This window comes from Hyla sarda, chromosome 7, assembly GCF_029499605.1.
Source record: "Hyla sarda isolate aHylSar1 chromosome 7, aHylSar1.hap1, whole genome shotgun sequence".
Taxonomy (NCBI): domain Eukaryota; kingdom Metazoa; phylum Chordata; class Amphibia; order Anura; family Hylidae; genus Hyla; species Hyla sarda.
Window position 1 is genome coordinate 51024546 of NC_079195.1, and position 20508 is coordinate 51045053.

The 20508-nt window shown below is 46.5% G+C and overlaps 1 protein-coding gene across 1 annotated transcript in view; it reads right to left on the reverse strand.

The window, feature by feature from the left end:
* The window catches only part of TCERG1L (transcription elongation regulator 1 like), a 340750-nt gene that overhangs the window by 133537 nt on the left and 186705 nt on the right, over positions 1-20508 (reverse strand). The gene's annotated exons all lie outside the window — the stretch shown is intronic.

Sequence of the window (20508 nt, forward strand, 5' to 3'; positions counted from 1 at the left end):
TAAAATGTGCCATCTTGGAAAATCGATCAACGACCACCCAAACAACTGTGTTGCCACGGGATGAGGGCAAGTCTGTAATAAAGTCCATACCAATCTGTGACCAAGGCTGCTCGGGGACAGGCAGAGGATGAAGGAGGCCAGCAGGCTTCTGGCAAGGAGTCTTATCCCGGGCAAAGACAGTACAAGCCCACACAAAGTCAACAACATCCGTCTCCAGAGTCGGCCACCAATAAAAACGAGAGATGAGTTGCAAGGATTTTTTGATGCCCGCATGGCCTGCGAGGTGGGAGGAGTGTCCCCATTTGAGAATCCCGAGACGCTGGCGTGGAGAAACGAAGGTCTTCCCTGGAGGAGTTTGCCTGATGGAGGCTGGAGAAGTGGAGATCAGACAGTCAGGAGGAATGATGTGTTGCGGAGAGACCTCTACTTCCGAGGCATCAGAAGAACGAGAGAGGGCATCAGCCCTAATCTTCTTGTAAGCAGGGCGAAAATCAATTTCAAAGTTAAAACGGGCAAAGAACAACGACCACCTGGCCTGGCGAGGGTTCAGTCGTTGGGCAGACTGGAGATAGGAGAGATTCTTGTGATCAGTGTATATGATAACTGGGAATTTTGATCCCTCCAGCAGGTGCCTCCATTCCTCAAGCGCCAATTTAATGGCCAGTAGTTCTCGATCCCCGATGGAGTAGTTTCTCTCCGCCGGAGAGAAGGTCCTAGAAAAAAACCCACAAGTAACAGCATGCCCAGAAGAATTTTTTTGTAGAAGGACAGCTCCAGCTCCCACTGAGGAGGCATCTACCTCCAATAGGAAGGGTTTAGATGGGTCAGGTCTGGAGAGCACGGGAGCAGAAGAAAAGGCAGACTTGAGATGTTTAAATGCGTCTTCCGCTTGGGGAGACCAGGACTTGGGATTGGCATTTTTCTTGGTTAAAGCCACGATAGGAGCCACAATAGTGGAAAAGTGTGGAATAAATTGTCTGTAATAATTGGCGAACCCCAAAAACGTTGGATAGCACGGAGTCCGGAGGGGCGTGGCCAATCTAAGATGGCAGAGAGTTTATCTGGGTTCATTTGTAATCCCTGGCCAGAGACCAAGTATCCTAGGAAAGGAAGAGATTGACATTCAAAGAGACATTTCTCCATTTTGGCATAAAGTTGATTGTCCCGAAGTCTCTGAAGAACCATGCGGACATGCTGGCGGTGTTCTTCTAAGTTGGCAGAAAAAATCAGAATATCGTCCAGATAAACCACAACACAGGAATATAGGAGATCACGAAAAATTTCATTAACAAAGTCTTGGAAGACGGCAGGGGCGTTGCACAGGCCAAAGGGCATGACCAGATACTCAAAGTGTCCATCTCTGGTGTTAAATGCAGTCTTCCATTCGTCCCCCTCCCTGATGCGGATGAGATTATAAGCACCTCTTAAGTCCAGTTTGGTAAAGATGTGGGCACCTTGTAGGCGATCAAAGAGTTCCGAGATAAGAAGTAAGGGGTAGCGTTTTTTTACCGTGATTTTATTAAGTCCGCGGTAATCAATGCAAGGACGTAGGGAGCCATCTTTTTTGGACACAAAAAAAAATCCAGCTCCGGCAGGAGAGGAGGACTTGCGGATAAACCCCTTTTTTAAATTCTCCTGGATGTACTCTGACATGGCAAGAGTCTCTGGAGCAGACAGAGGATAGATTCTGCCCCGGGGTGGAGTAGTACCCGGGAGGAGGTCAATAGGACAGTCATAAGGCCTGTGAGGAGGTAAAGTCTCAGCTTGCTTTTTGCAAAAAACGTCAGCATAGTCCATATAAGCCTTAGGAAGACCGGATACAGGAGGAACCACAGGGTCTCGGCAGGGAATACTGGGAACCGGTTTAAGACAGTCCTTGTGACAAGAAGTACCCCAGTTCTTGATTTCTCCTGTGGACCAATCAAGGGTTGGGGAATGGCGTTGAAGCCACGGTAATCCAAGAAGAATTTCAGAAGTGCAGTTGGAGAGGACCAAAAATTCAATTTTTTCGTGATGAGGTCCGATGCACATTAGGAGAGGTTCCGTGCGGTAACGCACGGTACAGTCCAATCTTTCATTGTTAACAGAATTGATGTAGAGGGGTCTGGCGAGACTGGTCACCGGGATGTTGAACCTGTTGATGAGAGAGGCCAAAATAAAATTTCCTGCAAATCCGGAATCCAAGAAGGCCATAGCAGAGAAGGAGAAGGTAGAGGAAGATATCCGCACAGGCACAGTAAGGCGTGGAGAAGCGGAGTTGACATCAAGAGCTGTCTCACATTTGTGCGAAGTCAGCGTATGTCTTTCCAGGCGGGGAGGACAGATAGGACAATCCTTCAAGAAGTGTTCGGTACCGGCACAGTACAGGCACAGATTCTCCATGCGGCGTCGTGTCCTCTCTTGAGGTGTCAAGCGAGACCGGTCAACTTGCATAGCCTCCACGGCGGGAGGCACAGGAACGGATTGCAGAGGACCAGAGGAGAGAGGAGCCGGTTAGAGAAACCGTCTCGTGCGAACAATGTCCATATCCTGGCGGAGCTCCTGACGCCTTTCGGAAAAACGCATGTCAATGCGGGTGGCAAGATGAATAAGTTCATGCAGGTTAGCAGGAATTTCTCGTGCGGCCAGCACATCTTTAATGTTGCTGGATAGGCCTTTTTTAAAGGTCGCGCAGAGGGCCTCATTATTCCAGGATAATTCGGAGGCAAGAGTACGGAATTGGATGGCGTACTCTCCAACAGAAGAATTACCCTGGACCAGGTTCAGCAGGGCAGTCTCAGCAGAAGAGGCTCGGGCAGGTTCCTCAAAGACACTTCGAATCTCCGTGAAGAAGGAGTGTACAAAGGCAGTGACAGGGTCATTGCGGTCCCAGAGCGGTGTGGCCCATGACAGAGCTTTCCCAGACAGAAGGCTGACTACGAAAGCCACCTTAGACCTTTCAGTGGGAAACTGGTCCGACATCATCTCCAAGTGCAGGGAACATTGCGAAAGAAAGCCACGGCAAAACTTAGAGTCCCCATCAAATTTATCCGGCAAGGATAATCTTAGGCCGGAAGCGGCCACTCGCTGCGGAGGAGGTGCAGGAGCTGGCGGAGGAGATTGTTGCTGGAGCTGTGGTAATAGCTGCTGTAGCATCACGGTCAGTTGAGACAGCTGGTGGCCTTGTTGCGACTGCTGGGCGACCACCGTGGTGAGGTCGGCGACAACTGGCAGTGGGACTTCAGCGGGATCCATGGCCGGATCTACTGTCACGATTCGGCTGGCTGGAGGTGGATCCTCTGTGCCAGAGAGGGATTGGCATGAACCGTGTTGGTGGACCGGTTCTAAGTTGCTACTGGTATTCACCAGAGCCCGCCGCAAAGCGGGATGGTCTTGCAGCGGCGGTAGCAACCAGGTCGTATCCACCAGCAACGGCTCAACCTCTCTGACTGCTGAAGATAGGCGCGGTACAAGGGAGTAGACAAGTGCAAGGTCGGACGTAGCAGAAGGTCAGGGCAGGCAGCAAGGATCGTAGTCAGGGGCAACGGCAGGAGGTCTGGAACACAGGCTAGGAACACACAAGGAAACGCTTTCACTGGCACAATGGCAACAAGATCCGGCGAGGGAGTGCAGGGGAAGTGAGGTATAAGTAGGGAGTGCACAGGTGAACACACTGATTAAGCCTGCTGCGCCAATCAGTGGTGCAGTGGCCCTTTAAATTGCAGAGACCCGGCGCGCGCGCCCTAAGGAACGGGGCCGTGCGCGCCGGGACAAGACAGACGGGGAACGAGTCAAGTACGGGAGCCGAGATGCGCATCGCGAGCGGGCGCCTCCCGCATCGCGAATCGCATCCCGGCTGAGAGAGATATTGCAGCGCACCCGGTCAGCAGGTCTGACCGGGGCGCTGCGAATGCAAGGATGCTGCGAGCGCTCCGGGGAGGAGCGGGGACCCTGAGCGCTCGGCGTAACAATTTGTCTCACTATGGAAATTGACAGCCCAAAAAAAAAAAAAAAAAAAGGGCTTTATAGAGTCATTATAAGCTGGATGTGGGATATCATGAGGCATACTCGATATAGCACATTGAAGGCGCTCAGAGACTAAGTCCTCAATGTGAGCTACTGGGCTTGCACGAATATCGAGGCTGACAAGCACAGTTACGGTGCAAGAATAAGACGTGAGATACAGCTCTGATGATGCGAGTTATGTTATTATGGATGATTGGATGCCGGGACTTCAGGAATACACGTAACAGGTGAGCTCTTAAGTCCCCTTACCTACTATTGGCGACCTGAATGAGAGATGATGTAAGACGACAGCACAGTGGTTGATCCAATGGAGAATGGAATTGAGGTAATGGTGATTGAGATTATAAATAGATTGCACTACCGGCCATGCGCGTCACTGCCCATTACCCTCCTGAAGACGCAGTACGGTTTTAAGCAAAACAAATATTTGGTACATGTGATCAGTGTACTGTAGGAACATATGCTCAATAATTCAGTTTAGAATAATTCTTAGAATGTATCAGCCAGTCATAATGGATAAGCATGTAGATATGTGTGTCGTTTGGTCATCCCGGGACCTCTCTCAAACCATATCTGGGGTGTGCTGTTGTATGGGTAGTTTAGAAACCCAAAACCATCTGACTGGCTCTCTTTAAATAGATGCAGAGCATAACCCAAAACCAGCAAAAGAAAAAATTCGGCAGAGTTTTTAGACTCAGCAGAAACTACACCTTGACATGCATAGACATTGCCGGCCATTTACACAATATTTTCTGTGACACTCTGTACAAACAGCATAGAGTGCCATGAAAACTTTGGAAGTGTAGTAGGGAGATTTATCAAAACCTATCCTGAGGAAAAGTTTCTGAGTTGCCCATAGCAACCAATGAGATCCCTTTTTTAATTTTTGAAAAGGCCTCTGAAAAATGAAAGAAGCGATCTGATTGGTTGCTATGGGCAACTCTGAAACTTTTCCTCTGGACAGGTTTTGATCTCCCCCACAGCCACTAAAGCTCCATGGAAAGTTCACAAAAAACTGAGCTAGAATTTTATAGTTAATTTCTACAGCTGTGAAAAAAGGCGCTTACATCTTCGTGAACATCAGAGGTGAAACTTTAGGATGGTAGAGGTGTAGAAAATAGCATATTGGTAAATGGCACATAATAGGTCCATGGTAATTTTACAGATTTCAGGTAATAACCCAGGAAATATCAAGTGGTAAACGCAGAAGTAAATCCATCCATGTGCACATTATAAATTCAGGATATTTCCCTATCTGTTTGAACAAATGATTCTAAGGAATTAAAACTATAAAATCATATGAAGCAGAGCAGAATTCATAGTTCTGCTCAATGAGCACCCTAAATGCTGTGTTATATCATTGGCGACATCTGTTTTTCGCTGGGAGATTATTACACAGAATTCTAAAAAAGTTCAGTGCGACTTATAAAAAATAGATAGAGAAACAATTTTCGGCGCATAAATGTAATTCCAAGACGGTCTGTACTTACTTCATGCTTCTGAATTTTAAATACACACTATCAGCCTTAATTGTTAAGTAAGAGGAGGCAGCAGCTAGAAAATGGATTATACTGCTGACAGGAATTATTGAGCCAGGTGTTTAAATGGAAAAATAGTGTCCGTACATTATAGAATCAAAAGAACGCAGGTCAGAGAAGTAAAAAAGTCAGCGCTCTTAGCCACAAAGATATTTCATTTTCATATGTCTGCGATAACAATCCTAAAAGGGATGTATTACATCTTAATTTCATGAATTAGATGTATTTAAAATATAATATCTGTAAATGTCTGTAAAAAGAGATAAGTTTTGCGTTTTCAAAAAAAAAAATAGTAGCTATTAAAGGGGTACTCTGCCCCTAGATATCTTATCTCCTATTAAAAGGATAGGGGATAAGATGTCTGATTGCGGGGGTTCCACCGCTGGGAAGCCCCGCAATCTCTCCTGCAGCACCCCCTGTCATCTGGTGCACAGAGCAAGCTTCGCTCCATGCCTGATGACTGGCGATGCAGTGGCCGGAGGATTGTGATGTCATGGCCCCACCCCCTTAATGCTAGTCAATGGGAGCAGGCGTGGCTTCCATTAGGCCCCCTTCCATAGACTTACATTGAGGAGGTGGGGTGTGATGTCATGAGGGGGCAGGACCATGACATCACGATCCTCCGGCCCCTGCATCCCAGGTCATCAGGCACAGAGTGAAGCTCGCTCCGTGCACCAGATGACAGGGGGTGCTGCAGGAAAGATATTGTTTGGATAGGGGTTAAGAGAGTACCCTTTAATAATTTTTATTTTTACAAACTTCCCTGGGGTACATATTGAAGGCACACACTTCATGTGCCTCCAATATGCACCCCAGGGAAGTTTGTAAAAATAAAAATTATTAATAGCTATTATAAAAAATAAAAAAAAGAACTTGTCATTTTGTTTTTGCAGATATTTACGTTATAATTTATAATTTTTATTAGTAAAAAAAATTGTTAATAACTACTATTTAAAAAAAAATCTATCTAATATTCATTGATTTCTTTCCTGTATTTGTGTCATGCGTGATCTCATGGTGATCCTCTAGAAATGACATGTGCTTCTGTGCTCTCAATGAGATCTCCATTTCAGCTACTAGAGACTCCTGTGTGATGGAACTGCATGGAATGTTCCATACACAAACTCTATGGGGGAAGGGGTAGACACAATCATAGTTATAGGTTATGATTATAAAGCTCCTGTCACACAAATATAATGAAAGTGATGACAGTTTAGCTTCCCTGACTGCATACTGTAGCAGTTTAGCTCCGCAGAGATGGGCAAATGGCAGTAAACAGCACTCAGACAGTGCAGAGCTGTTTATTGTCCAAAATCAAAGTACAGTTGTATTCACATAGGCAAAAAACTAAAATAAAACTACCTGCCCAGCACTATATAAACACTTTAAGCTGGCCTTCACTACACAAGTGGCTAATTAACAACTACTCCACAAAACAAACTTTAACCCCTTAAAGACCAAGCCCATTTTAAAGGGAACCAATCATCAGATTTTACCCTATATAACGCTTGGCAAAGCGTTATATAGGGCAAAATCTTTATTTTCACCATTCCCGGGGGACGCTCCTGCCCCCAGGGATGGTGAAGATATGAAGTTATAAACTACTCACCGCCGCTGCCGTAAGTAGTCACCTGTGCGGGGAGCTCTTCTCCCCTACTCCCGTTCTTCGGCCGGCAGCAACGCCCCCTCCGCTTGATTGATGGGACGCGGCCCATCAATGAAGCGGAGGGGGCGTCGCTACCGGCCGAAGAACGGGAGTAGGGGAGAAGAGCTCCCCGCCCAGGTGACTACTTACATTGGGGGCGGTGACTAGTTTATAACTTCATATCTTCACCATCCCTGGGGGCAGGAGCGTCCCTGGGGATGGTGAGGACAACAATTTTACCCTATATAACGCTTTACCAAGCATTATATAGGGTAAAATCTGATGATTGGTTCCCTTTAACCTTAAGGACCAGGCCAGTTTTTGTTTTTTCCTCCTCTCCTTCTAAAATCCATAACTCTTTTATATTTCCATCTACAGACCCATATAAGGGGTTGCTTTTAGCGTGACCAATTGTAATTTTTAATGAAACCTCTCATTTTACCATAAAATGTACGGCGAATGCAAAAAAAAATTTTTTTAGGGAGGAATTTTAAATGAAAACCACAATTTTGCACATTTGAAGGGTTTTGTTTTCACAATGTCCACTTTGCGGTAAAAATTACATGTGTTCTTTATTATGTGGGTCAATACAATTAAAATGATACCCATGGCTAGATACTTTTATATTTTTGTACCGCTTAAAAAAAATCTAAAACTTTTTGTACAAAATCAGTAATCTAAAATTGCCCTATTTTGACCACCTATAACTTTTTACATTTTCCGTATATAGGGCGGTATGAGGGCTCATTTTTTGTGCCGTCATCTGTACTTTTTATTGATACCACATTTGCATATATGAAACTTTTAGATAATTATTTTTTTTTTTTTTGGGGGGGGGGGGAATAACATGTGACAAAAATGCAGAATTTTTGGACTTTTTTTTCTTTTTTATGTTTACGCCATTCACCGTACGGGATCATTAACATTATATTTTGATAGTTCGGACATTTACGTACGTGGTGATACCAAATATGTTTATCAAAAAAAAATTACGCTTTTTGGGTGAAAAATGGGAAAAACTAATAATTTTCATTTTTATTGGGGGAGGCTAGCAGCCGGAATTTGCCGTGTATGACGCGAGCACTGCTCCGATGGTCACAGTCATACACAGGACATAAATAGTGCGCTAAGTACCGCTACACCAGGATGTACATTTACGTCCGTGGTCATTAAAGGGGTTAAATGTGTTACCTCTGACACAACTGACACTTGTCACAAAGTCCACTTTTGGACTCTGCCCATTGGAGGGTGCCGCAGCTGACAGAAGCAATGTAATGCGCTGTCACAGACCTCAGAGAGGAGCGTGGTGTGTAGCGGAGGGGTTGGGAGGGAGGGTTGTCAGGTAACGGGTGGACGCACTGTCAGAGGAGCGCTGCAGTGCTATGCTCCTCTGACAGGCTTCAGAATGCACATGACAGTGTTACCATACTGGGGTGGTGTTTCTGCTGGCTGAGCTGACTGTGAGCGGGTGGTTGGGTGGGCAGAGCAGCACCCCTTCAAGAGGGCACTCTAGACGGCAGCCTACTTTGCCTATAGGCAGAGCCGGACCTGCTCCTGGGAAATAGACACAGCAGCAAGCTAGGGAGAAAAACACTCAGCCTATCGCTTCTCCTGGCTCATTCTAGCGATCAGTGGAGGTCTGCACATCCAGGACCCAACTGATCATAACTTTTCATGTGTCTTTATGGCATTTCAAAAGTTTTGTTAAATTACAATGAGGCTTTAACATGAAAAGGGCCCTGTCAAGAGGAGGAACATATTAGGCTGCAAATGAATGTCAAGTTTTGAAGTTAAATTAGATATCTCATGGAATAAAACCTATCTCCTAAGTTTTAGATCGCAGGGGGTTCGCAAGGGCCCCCCCTGCGATCTTCGTCACGGAGCGGGACATCACGACCTCCGCCCGAAGTGGGGACCACCACGCCATACTGTATGTCTATGGGAGAGCCAAAGATAGCCAAAAAGCTCTCCCATAGAGATATATGGAGGGGGCATTGCGGCCCCCCACTTCGGGAGCCAGGGCACTGTACATGAGATCGCTGGTGGCCACAGGATATCTCTTTAAAGTGTTGGAAGCAAGAAAAATGGTTAAGGATAAGTGACTTTGACATAAGCCAAAATGTGATAGCTAGACAATGATAAAATGTTGCAGGTCTTGTTTCCCAGTGTGCATTACATATGAGCAAAACAAATCTAACCCATGAAGGACCCATCTAGAAACATACAGGATATAACATCTTGGTGTCAGACACCACAGGTTTTTGGAGTCCACAGTGGGTCAGACTTAAAAGATGTAGACACTAGTTGGTAAATCACAGACACTTAAAGGGGTACTCCGTCCCTAGACATCTTACTCCCTAACCATAGAATAATATGATCTCCCGTGTTCTCCAGCACCCTGGCGTTCTGAACATTTATTTATGGTGCCTGGCTGGAGATTGTGGGAGTCCCAGCAGCCCGACCCCTGAAATCAGACATCTTATTCTCTATTCTTTGGATAGGAGATAAGATGTCTAGTGGTGAAGTACCCCTTTAACCCCTTGGGGATGAAGCCCATTTTGACCTCAAGGACGAGAGCATTTTTTGGAAATCTGACCACTGTCACTTTAAGCATTAATAATTCTGGGATGCTTTTACTTATAAATATTCTACTTTATGTTATTGTAAAATTTTCAGTGATACTTGCATCATTTCTTGGTGAAAAATTCAAAAATTTCAAAACTTTTAAAATTTAGCATTTTTTCAACTTGAAACGCTCTGCTTTTAAGGAAAATAGACATGCCAAATAAATTATATATTGATTCACATATACAATATGTCTACTTTATGTTGGCATCATAAAGTTGACATGTTTTTACTTTTTGAAGACATTAGAGGGCTTCAAAGTATAACAACAATTTTCAAATGTTTCACAAAATTTTATCAGAATTTTTCAGGGACCAGTTCAGGCTTGAAGTGAATTTGAGGAGCCTTCATATTAGAAACAGCCCATAAATGACCCCATTATAAAAAAAAAAACTGCACCCTTCAAAGTATTCAAAATGACATTCATAAAGTTTGTTTACCCTATAGGTGTTCACCAGGAATAGCAGCAAAGTGGAGGAGAACATTTCAAAATATAAATTTTTTACACTAGCATGTTCTTGTAGAACTATTTCTAACATTTTTACAAGGGGTAAAATGAGAAAAAGCCCCCCAAAACTTGTAACCCAACATACCTCATATATGTAAAGTGTTCTGCGGGCGCACTAGAGGGCTCAGAAGGGAAGGAGCGAGAATGGGCTTTTGGAGAGAAAATTTTGCTGAAATGATTTTTGAGGGGCTGTTGCATTTAGGAAGCACCAATGGTGCCAGAACAGCAAAAAAAAAAAAAAAAAAAACACATGGCACACTATTTGAGAAACTACACCCCTCAAGAAATGTAATAAAGGGTGCAGTGAGCCTTAACACCCCACAGGTGATTGACGAACTTTCATTAAAGTGGGATGTGAAATGAAAAATTAGATTTTTTTTCCCACTTTTTTTGCTGGTGTTACCCCACACTTTTCATTTTCGCAAGGGGTAATAGGAAAAAAAGCCCCCCAAACATTTGTAGCACCATTAGTATTTGGATGTAAAGTGCTCTGCATGTGCACTACAGGGCTCAGAAAAGAAGGAGCGCCATTGAGCTTTTGGAGAGAGAATTTGGTTGGAATGGAAATCGGGAGACATTTTCATTTACAAAGCCCCCATGGTGCCAGAACAGCGCCTCTCCCACCACACACACACACACACACATTTGACCCCATTTCAGAGCCTACATCCCTCATGGAATGTAATAAGGGGTGCAGTGAGCATTTACACCCCACTGGCGTTTGACAGATCTTTGGAACAGTGGGCTGTGCAAATGGAAAATAATTAATTTTCTTTTCACGGACCACTGTTCAAACAATCTGTCAGACACCTGTGGAGTGTACATGCTCATTGCACCCCTTGTTACATTATGTCAGAGGTGTCGTTTCTGAAAAGGGGTCACATGTGGGTGGTCCACTATTCTAGAGCATGGGCGCTTAGTAAACACACATGACCTTCAATTCCAGCCAAATTCTCTTTTCAAAAAGCAAGTTTTGCTCCTTCTCTTCTGAGCATTGTAGTGTGCCCGCAGAGCACTTAACGTCCACATATGGTGCTACAAATTTTAGGGGGCTTTTTTTTCCTATTACCCCTTGTGAAAATGAAAAATTTTGTGTAACACCAGCATTTTAATGGAAAAAAATAAATAACATTTTTCATTTTCACGTCCAAATTTAACCAAAATTTGCCAAACACCTGTGGGGTGTTAAGGCTCACTGTACCCCTAATTATATTCCTTGAGGAGGTGAAGTTTGCAAAATGGGGCCAGATGGCGTGTTTTTTTTTTCTTTTCTTTTTTGCATTTATGTCAGAACCGCTGTAACTATCAGCTACCCCTGTGCAAATCACCAATTTAGGCCTCAAATGTACATTGTGCGCTCTCACTCCTGAGCCATGTTGTGCGCCAGCAGAGTACTTTACGTCAGCATGTGGGGTATTGTGTTACAAATTTTGGGGGTCTTTTTTTCCTTTTACCTCTTGCGCAAATGAAAGTATGGGGCAACAGCAGCATGTTTGTGTAAAAATTTTTTTTACACTAACATGCTGTTGTAGACCCCAACTTTTCCTTTTCATAAGGAGTAAAAAGGAGAAAAAGATCCCCAAATTTGTAACGCTATTTTTCCCGAGTACGGAAATACCCCATATGTAGCACTAAACCATTGCCTTAAAATATGACAGGGCTCCAGATGTAAGAGAGCTACATGCGCATTTGAGGCCTAAGTTAGGGATTTGCATGGGGGCGGACCTGCATGCAACCGTTACACTCGCCTTCGCCACCAAAAATACTCTATGGCAGTGTTTCCCAAACAAGGTGCCTCCAGCTGTTGTAAAACTCTGAGAATGCCTGGACAGTCAATGCTAGTAGTTGTTTTGCAGCTCAAACGTGCAGCTTGAAATTTACTGAAAACTCCCACCCATGTGATTGTACCCTGTACATTCATGCTGGGAGTTATAGTTTTGAAAGATCTGGAGGGCCACAGTTTGGAGACCACTGTACAGTAATCTCCAAACTGTGGCCCTTCAGCTCTTGCAAAACTACAAATCCTAGCATGCCCAGACAGCCGTTTTCTGGAGGGCCACAGTTTAGAGACCACTGCACAGTGGTAACCAAACTGTGGTCCTCCACATCTTTGAGGCCCACTCAACTGATCGCCACTGCCACATTGCTCCGCCCTTGCCCGGATCTCTGCATCGCCATCACCTGTGTTACGCCGAGCGCTCCGGGTCCCCGCTCCTCCCCGGAGCGCTCGCTTCACTCCCTCCGCTGCAGCGCCCCGGTCACGTCCTCTGACCCGGGGCGCTGCGATCCCGCTGCCAGCCGGGATGCGATTCGCGATGCGGGTAGCGCCCGCTCGCGATGCGCACCCCGGCTCCCCTACCTGACTCGCTCCCCGTCTGTTCTGTCCCGGCGCGCGCGGCCCCGCTCCCTAGGGCGCGCGCGCGCCGGGTCTCTGCGATTTAAAGGGCCACTGCGCCGCTGATTGGCGCAGTGGTTCCAATTAGGGTTTTCACCTGTGCACTTCCCTATATTACCTCACTTCCCTTGCACTCCCTTGCCGGATCTTGTTGCCTTAGTGCCAGTGAAAGCGTTCCTTGTGTGTTCCTTGCCTGTGTTTCCAGACCTTCTGCCGTTGCCCCTGACTACGATCCTTGCTGCCTGCCCCGACCTTCTGCTACGTCCGACCTTGCTTCTGCCTACTCCCTTGTACCGCGCCTATCTTCAGCAGCCAGAGAGGTGAGCCGTTGCTAGTGGATACGACCTGGTCACTACCGCCGCAGCAAGACCATCCCGCTTTGCGGCGGGCTCTGGTGAAAACCAGTAGTGGCTTAGAACCGGTCCACTAGCACGGTCCACGCCAATCCCTCTCTGGCACAGAGGGTCCACTACCTGCCAGCCGGCATCGTGACAGTAGATCCGGCCATGGATCCCGCTGAAGTTCCTCTGCCAGTTGTCGCTGACCTCACCACGGTGGTCGCCCAGCAGTCACAACAGATAGCGCAACAAGGCCAACAGCTGTCTCAACTGACCGTTATGCTACAACAGTTGCTACCACAGCTTCAGCAGTCATCTCCTCCGCCAGCTCCTGCACCTCCTCCGCAGCGAGTGGCCGCTCCTGGGATACGCTTATCCTTGCCGGATAAATTTGATGGGAACTCTAAGTTTTGCCGTGGCTTTCTTTCCCAATGTTCCCTGCATCTGGAGATGATGTCGGACCTGTTTCCCACTGAAAGGTCTAAGGTGGCTTTCGTAGTCAGTCTTCTCTCCGGAAAAGCCCTGTCATGGGCCACACCGCTCTGGGACCGCAATGACCCCGTCACTGCCTCTGTACACTCCTTCTTCTCGGAAATCCGAAGTGTCTTTGAGGAACCTGCCCGAGCCTCTTCTGCTGAGACTGCCCTGTTGAACCTGGTCCAGGGTAATTCTTCCGTTGGCGAGTATGCCGTACAATTCCGTACACTTGCTTCAGAATTGTCCTGGAATAATGAGGCCCTCTGCGCGACCTTCAAAAAAGGCCTATCCAGCAACATTAAAGATGTTCTGGCCGCACGAGAAATTCCTGCTAATCTACATGAACTTATTCACCTAGCCACTCGCATTGACATGCGTTTTTCTGAAAGGCGTCAGGAACTCCGCCAGGATATGGACTCTGTTCGCACGAGGCGTTTCGTCTCCTCGGCTCCTCTCTCCTCTGGTCCCCTGCAATCTGTTCCTGTGCCTCCCGCCGTGGAGGCTATGCAGGTCGACCGGTCTCGCCTGACACCTCAAGAGAGGACACGACGCCGTATGGAGAACCTCTGCCTGTACTGTGCTAGTACCGAACACTTCCTGAGGGATTGTCCTATCCGTCCTCCCCGCCTGGAAAGACGTACGCTGACTCCGCACAAAGGTGAGACAGTCCTCGATGTCTACTCTGCTTCTCCACGTCTTACTGTGCCTGTGCGGATGTCTGCCTCTGCCTTCTCCTTCTCTACAGTGGCCTTCTTGGACTCTGGATCTGCAGGAAATTTTATTTTGGCCTCTCTCGTCAACAGGTTCAACATCCCGGTGACCAGTCTCGCCAGACCCCTCTACATCAATTGTGTAAATAATGAAAGATTGGACTGTACCATACGTTTCCGCACGGAGCCCCTTCTTATGAGCATCGGATCTCATCATGAGAGGATTGAACTTTTGGTCCTCCCTAATTGCACCTCGGAGATTCTCCTTGGACTTCCCTGGCTTCAACTTCATTCCCCAACCCTGGATTGGTCCACTGGGGAGATCAAGAGTTGGGGGTCCTCTTGTTCCAAGAACTGTCTAAAACCGGTTCCCAGTAACCCTTGCCGTAACTCTGTGGTTCCTCCAGTAACCGGTCTCCCTAAGGCCTATATGGACTTCGCGGATGTTTTCTGCAAAAAACAAGCTGAGACTCTACCTCCTCACAGGCCTTATGATTGCCCTATCGACCTCCTCCCGGGTACTACTCCACCCCGGGGCAGAATTTATCCTCTCTCTGCCCCAGAGACTCTTGCCATGTCCGAGTACGTCCAGGAGAATCTAAAAAAGGGCTTTATCCGTAAATCCTCCTCTCCTGCCGGAGCCGGATTTTTCTTTGTGTCCAAAAAAGATGGCTCCCTACGTCCTTGCATTGACTACCGCGGTCTTAATAAAATCACGGTTAAGAACCGCTACCCCTTACCCCTCATCTCTGAACTCTTTGATCTGCCTCCGCAACACATCATTCCACCTGACTGCCTGATCTCCACTTCTCCTGCCTCCATCAGGCAGACTCCTCCAGGAAAGACCTTTGTTTCTCCACGCCAACGCCTCGGAATCCTCAAATGGGGTCACTCCTCCCATCTTGCAGGTCATGCGGGCATCAAGAAATCTGTGCAACTCATCTCCCGCTTCTATTGGTGGCCGACTCTGGAGACGGATGTTGGGGACTTTGTGCGAGCCTGCACTATCTGTGCCCGGGATAAGACTCCTCGCCAGAAGCCCGCTGGTTTTCTTCATCCTCTGCCTGTCCCCGAACAGCCTTGGTCTCTGATTGGTATGGATTTTATTACTGATTTACCCCCTTCCCGTGGCAACACCGTTATTTGGGTGGTCGTTGATCGATTCTCCAAAATGGCACATTTCATCCCTCTTCCTGGTCTTCCTTCTGCGCCTCAGTTGGCTAAACAATTTTTTGTACACATTTTTCGTCTTCACGGGTTGCCTACGCAGATTGTCTCGGATAGAGGGGTCCAATTCGTGTCTAAATTCTGGAGAGCTCTCTGTAAACAACTCAAGATTAAATTAAATTTTTCCTCTGCATATCATCCCCAGTCCAATGGACAAGTAGAAAGAATTAACCAGATCCTGGGTGATTATTTGCGACATTTTGTTTCCTCCCGCCAAGATGACTGGGCAGATCTCCTTCCATGGGCCGAATTCTCGTATAACTTCAGGGTCTCTGAATCTTCCTCCAAATCCCCATTTTTTGTGGTGTACGGCCGTCACCCTCTTCCCCCCCTCCCTACCCCCTTGCCCTCTGGTCTGCCCGCTGTGGATGAAATTTCTCGTGACCTTTCCATTATATGGAGAGAGACCCAAAATTCTCTCTTACAGGCTTCTTCACGCATGAAGAGGTTCGCGGATAAGAAAAGAAGAGCTCCCCCCGTTTTTTCCCCTGGAGACAAGGTATGGCTCTCCGCTAAATATGTCCGCTTCCGTGTCCCTAGCTACAAGTTGGGACCACGCTATCTTGGTCCTTTCAAAATTTTGTGTCAAATTAATCCTGTCTCTTATAAACTTCTTCTTCCTCCTTCTCTTCGTATCCCTAATGCCTTTCACGTCTCTCTTCTCAAACCACTCATCCTCAACCGTTTTTCTCCCAAATCTGTTCCTCCCACTCGTTTCCGGCTCCTCGGACGTCTTCTCGGTCAAGGAAATTTTGGCTGCCAAAAAGGTCAGAGGGAAAAATTTTTTTTTAGTAGACTGGGAGGGTTGTGGTCCTGAAGAGAGATCCTGGGAACCTGAGGACAACATCCTTGACAAAAGTCTGCTCCTCAGGTTCTCAGGCTCCAAGAAGAGGGGGAGACCCAAGGGGGGGGGTACTGTTACGCCGAGCGCTCCGGGTCCCCGCTCCTCCCCGGAGCGCTCGCTTCACTCCCTCCGCTGCAGCGCCCCGGTCACGTCCTCTGACCCGGGGCGCTGCGATCCCGCTGCCAGCCGGGATGCGATTCGCGATGCGGGTAGCGCCCGCTCGCGATGCGCACCCCGGCTCCCCTACCTGACTCGCTCCCCGTCTGTTCTGTCCCGGCGCGCGCGGCCCCGCTCCCTAGGGCGCGCGCGCGCCGGGTCTCTGCGATTTAAAGGGCCACTGCGCCGCTGATTGGCGCAGTGGTTCCAATTAGGGTTTTCACCTGTGCACTTCCCTATATTACCTCACTTCCCTTGCACTCCCTTGCCGGATCTTGTTGCCTTAGTGCCAGTGAAAGCGTTCCTTGTGTGTTCCTTGCCTGTGTTTCCAGACCTTCTGCCGTTGCCCCTGACTACGATCCTTGCTGCCTGCCCCGACCTTCTGCTACGTCCGACCTTGCTTCTGCCTACTCCCTTGTACCGCGCCTATCTTCAGCAGCCAGAGAGGTGAGCCGTTGCTAGTGGATACGACCTGGTCACTACCGCCGCAGCAAGACCATCCCGCTTTGCGGCGGGCTCTGGTGAAAACCAGTAGTGGCTTAGAACCGGTCCACTAGCACGGTCCACGCCAATCCCTCTCTGGCACAGAGGGTCCACTACCTGCCAGCCGGCATCGTGACAACCTGTCACCTGGATCACCACCTGGACACGGTACAGCTCTTGTCACAGGTCCCCCGATCTGCCCGGACACCTATGGGTGGGCAGGGTGGGGGAAAAGAACTTTAACCCCCCCCCCCCGATCGGGTCACCAGAGACCCATTCAGCCTGGAAAAACCATGATTTGCCGGTCAGAATTGGTACAGTTACTCCCTCTGTCCTTAAGTATCGGGGTGTGAGGGCATACCTGTACGCCCTCCGTCTCCAATAGGTTAATACCTCTTTCAAAGAGTCAAATAGTAGGGCTTGAAAGAAAATACTTGGTTTTAGGAAGTTACATACTCTCATACAGCAAGAGAGGAGATATAGTGGGGAAAACAAGCAATGCATTATGATGGTAGCAGCCTGTTCCATTACTAGATGTTTCTATTTACAGTATATCTGCATATTTTTTTTGTTTAATATATTATCAAAAAAGCCAATTTGTTCATTTTCATCCTTATAGAGTTAGACATTTTTTGTATGCACTTTAAAGCTAAATACACTAGAATTTTGTGTCATTATTGTTAGTGGTTAACCTTCAATTAAAAATGGATAAAAATAGCAAAAACAATAATATAAAAAGAAGTAAAAAAGAGAAAATAGAAGCTGTTTTGGGGAATTCTATAATTGGCCAGAAATGCACACAAAAAAAAAATCACTATCATTCCTGTGTTTTAATCATCAAAGGTAATAACTTTAAAAAGTATATATACCTTGCATTCATAATATAATTTAATAATGGATTGTTTAAACTTAAATTTTTTTTAAAAGTGGCTTAGAATGGTGTAAAATAATAAAAGAAGTTTAACCTACTATACTTACTTTATTTCCCACTTCTCCTATTCCATTTCTTCCTATGTCCTGCCTGCCGCACCCAATCACTGACCACAGGAGTGACTTACCGCATTCATTGGCTGGCTGCACCATGTCACAAGGCAAATGTGATAACTGAGTGGCTCAATGAACAAGACACTTACATTTTTGGTCTACGGCCAGGAAAGTCTCCAGATCTCAGTCTCATTGACAAATTGTTATCAATCCTTAAAAAGTGAGTGGACAATGAAAAAATGTAAATTGTGATGGACTCTAAGAACTGAATAGAGAAAAATGTGTTGCTATCAGTCAGGATTTGGTCCAGAAAGTGATATCGAGCATGACAGAGTCCTGCCCTTAAAAAAAAAATTGTTCCAAGCTTTAAAAAACTTTTCCCCTTGCTCACATTGTGTGAGCTCCTGGCAGGAGAAAGTGGGCATTCCCGAGCAGGTGCCAAGTCACTGAAGCCTGCGAGAGCTGTGCCTCGCTATGCCCCACACCCACTTCCTGAGTTTGGTCTCCTGCCAGGCCGGGAGTAGTCCAAACTAACTGACTTGCAGCAGGGAATAGAACAGAGCCACCTAGTGGCTGTTTTTTCAATCCAATTAACCCCTTAAGGACACAGCCATTTTACACCTCAGGACATCTGACCACTGTCACTTTAAACATTAATAACTCTGGAATGCTTTAAGTTATCATTCTGATTCCGAGATTGTTTTTTTGCGACATATTCTACTTTAACATAGTGGTAAAATTTTGTGGTATCTTGCATCCTTTCTTGGTGAAAAATCCCAAAATTTGATGAAAAATGTGAAAATTTTGCATTTTTCTAACTTTGAAGCTCTCTGCTTGTAAGGAAAATGGATATTCCAAATAATTTTTTTTATTCACATATACAATATGTCTACTTTATGTTTGCATCATAAAATTTACGTGTTTTTACTTTTGGAAGACACCAGAGGGCTTCAAAGTTCAGCAGCAATTTTCACATTTTTCACAAAATTTCCAAACTCACAATTTTTCAGGGACCAGTTCAGGTTTGAAGTGGATTTGAAGGGTCTTCATATTAGAAATACCCCACAAATGACCCCATTATAGAAACTGCACCCCCCAAAGTATTCAAAATGACATTCAGTAAGTGTGTTAACCCTTTAGGTGTTTCACAGGAATAACAGCAAAGTGAAGGAGAAAATTCACAATCTCCATTTTTTACACTCGCATGTTCTTGTAGACCCAATTTTTGAATTTTTACAAGGGGTAAAAGGAGAAAATGTATACTTATATTTGTAGTCCAATTTCTCTCGAGTAAGCACATACCTCATATGTCTATGTAAGGTGTTCGACAGGCGCAGTAGAGGGCTCAGAAGCGAAGGAGCGACAAGGGGATTTTGGAGAGTACGTTTTTTTTAAATGGTTTTTGGGGGGCATGTTGCATTTAGGAAGCACCTATGGTGCCAGAACAGCAAAAATCCCCCACATGGCATACCATTTTGGAAAATAGACCCCTTGAGGTACGTAACAAGGAATAAATTGAGCCTTAATACCGCACAGGGGTTTCACGACTTTTGCATATGTAAAAAAATAAAAATAAAATGTTACTAAAATGTGTGTTTCCCCCCAAATTTCACATTTTTTTAAGGGTTAATAGCAGAAAATACCCCCCAAACATTGTAACCCCATCTCTTCTGAGTATGAAGGTACCCCATAAGTTGACCTGAGGTGTACTATAGGTGAACTACAATGCTCAGAAGAGAAGGAGTCATATTTGGCTTTTTGAGAGCAAATTTTGCTCGGGGGGCATGTTGCATTTAGGAAGCCCATATGGTGCCAGGACAGCAAAAAAAAAAAAAACACATTGCATACCATTTTGGAAACAAGACCCCTTGTGGAACGTAACAAGAAATAAAGTGAGCCTTAATACCCCACAGGGGTTTCACGACTTTTGCATACATAAAAAAAAAAAAAATCACTAAAAGGTGTGTTTCCCCCCCAAATTTTAAATTTTTGCAAGGGTTAATAGCAGAAAATACCCCCCCAAATTTGTAACCCCATCTCTTCTGAGTATGGCTGTCACGATGCCGGCTGGCAGGTAGTGGATCCTCTGTGCCAGAGAGGGATGGCGAGGACCGCGCTAGTGGACCGGTTCTAAGCCACTACAGGTTTTCACCAGAGCCCGCCGCAAAGCGGGATGGTCTTGCTGCGGCGGTAGTGACCAGGTCGTATCCACTAGCAACGGCTCACCTCTCTGGCTGCTGAAGATGCTGAAGATAGGCGAGGTACAAGGGAGTAGGCAGTAGCAAGGTCGGACGTAGCAGAAGGTCGGGGGCAGGCGGCAAGGATCGTAGTCAGGGGCAACGGCAGGAGGTCAGGAACACGGACTAGGAACAGACAAGGGAACGCTTTCACTAGGCACTAAGGCAACAAGATCCGGCAAGGGAGTGCAGGGGAAGTGAGGTAATATAGGGAAGTGCACAGGTGATCACACTAATAGGTAATTGGAAGATTGGGCCAGGCACCAACATTGGTGCACTGGCCCTTTAAATTGCAGAGACCCGGCGCGCGCGCGCCCTAGGGAGCGGGGCCGCGCG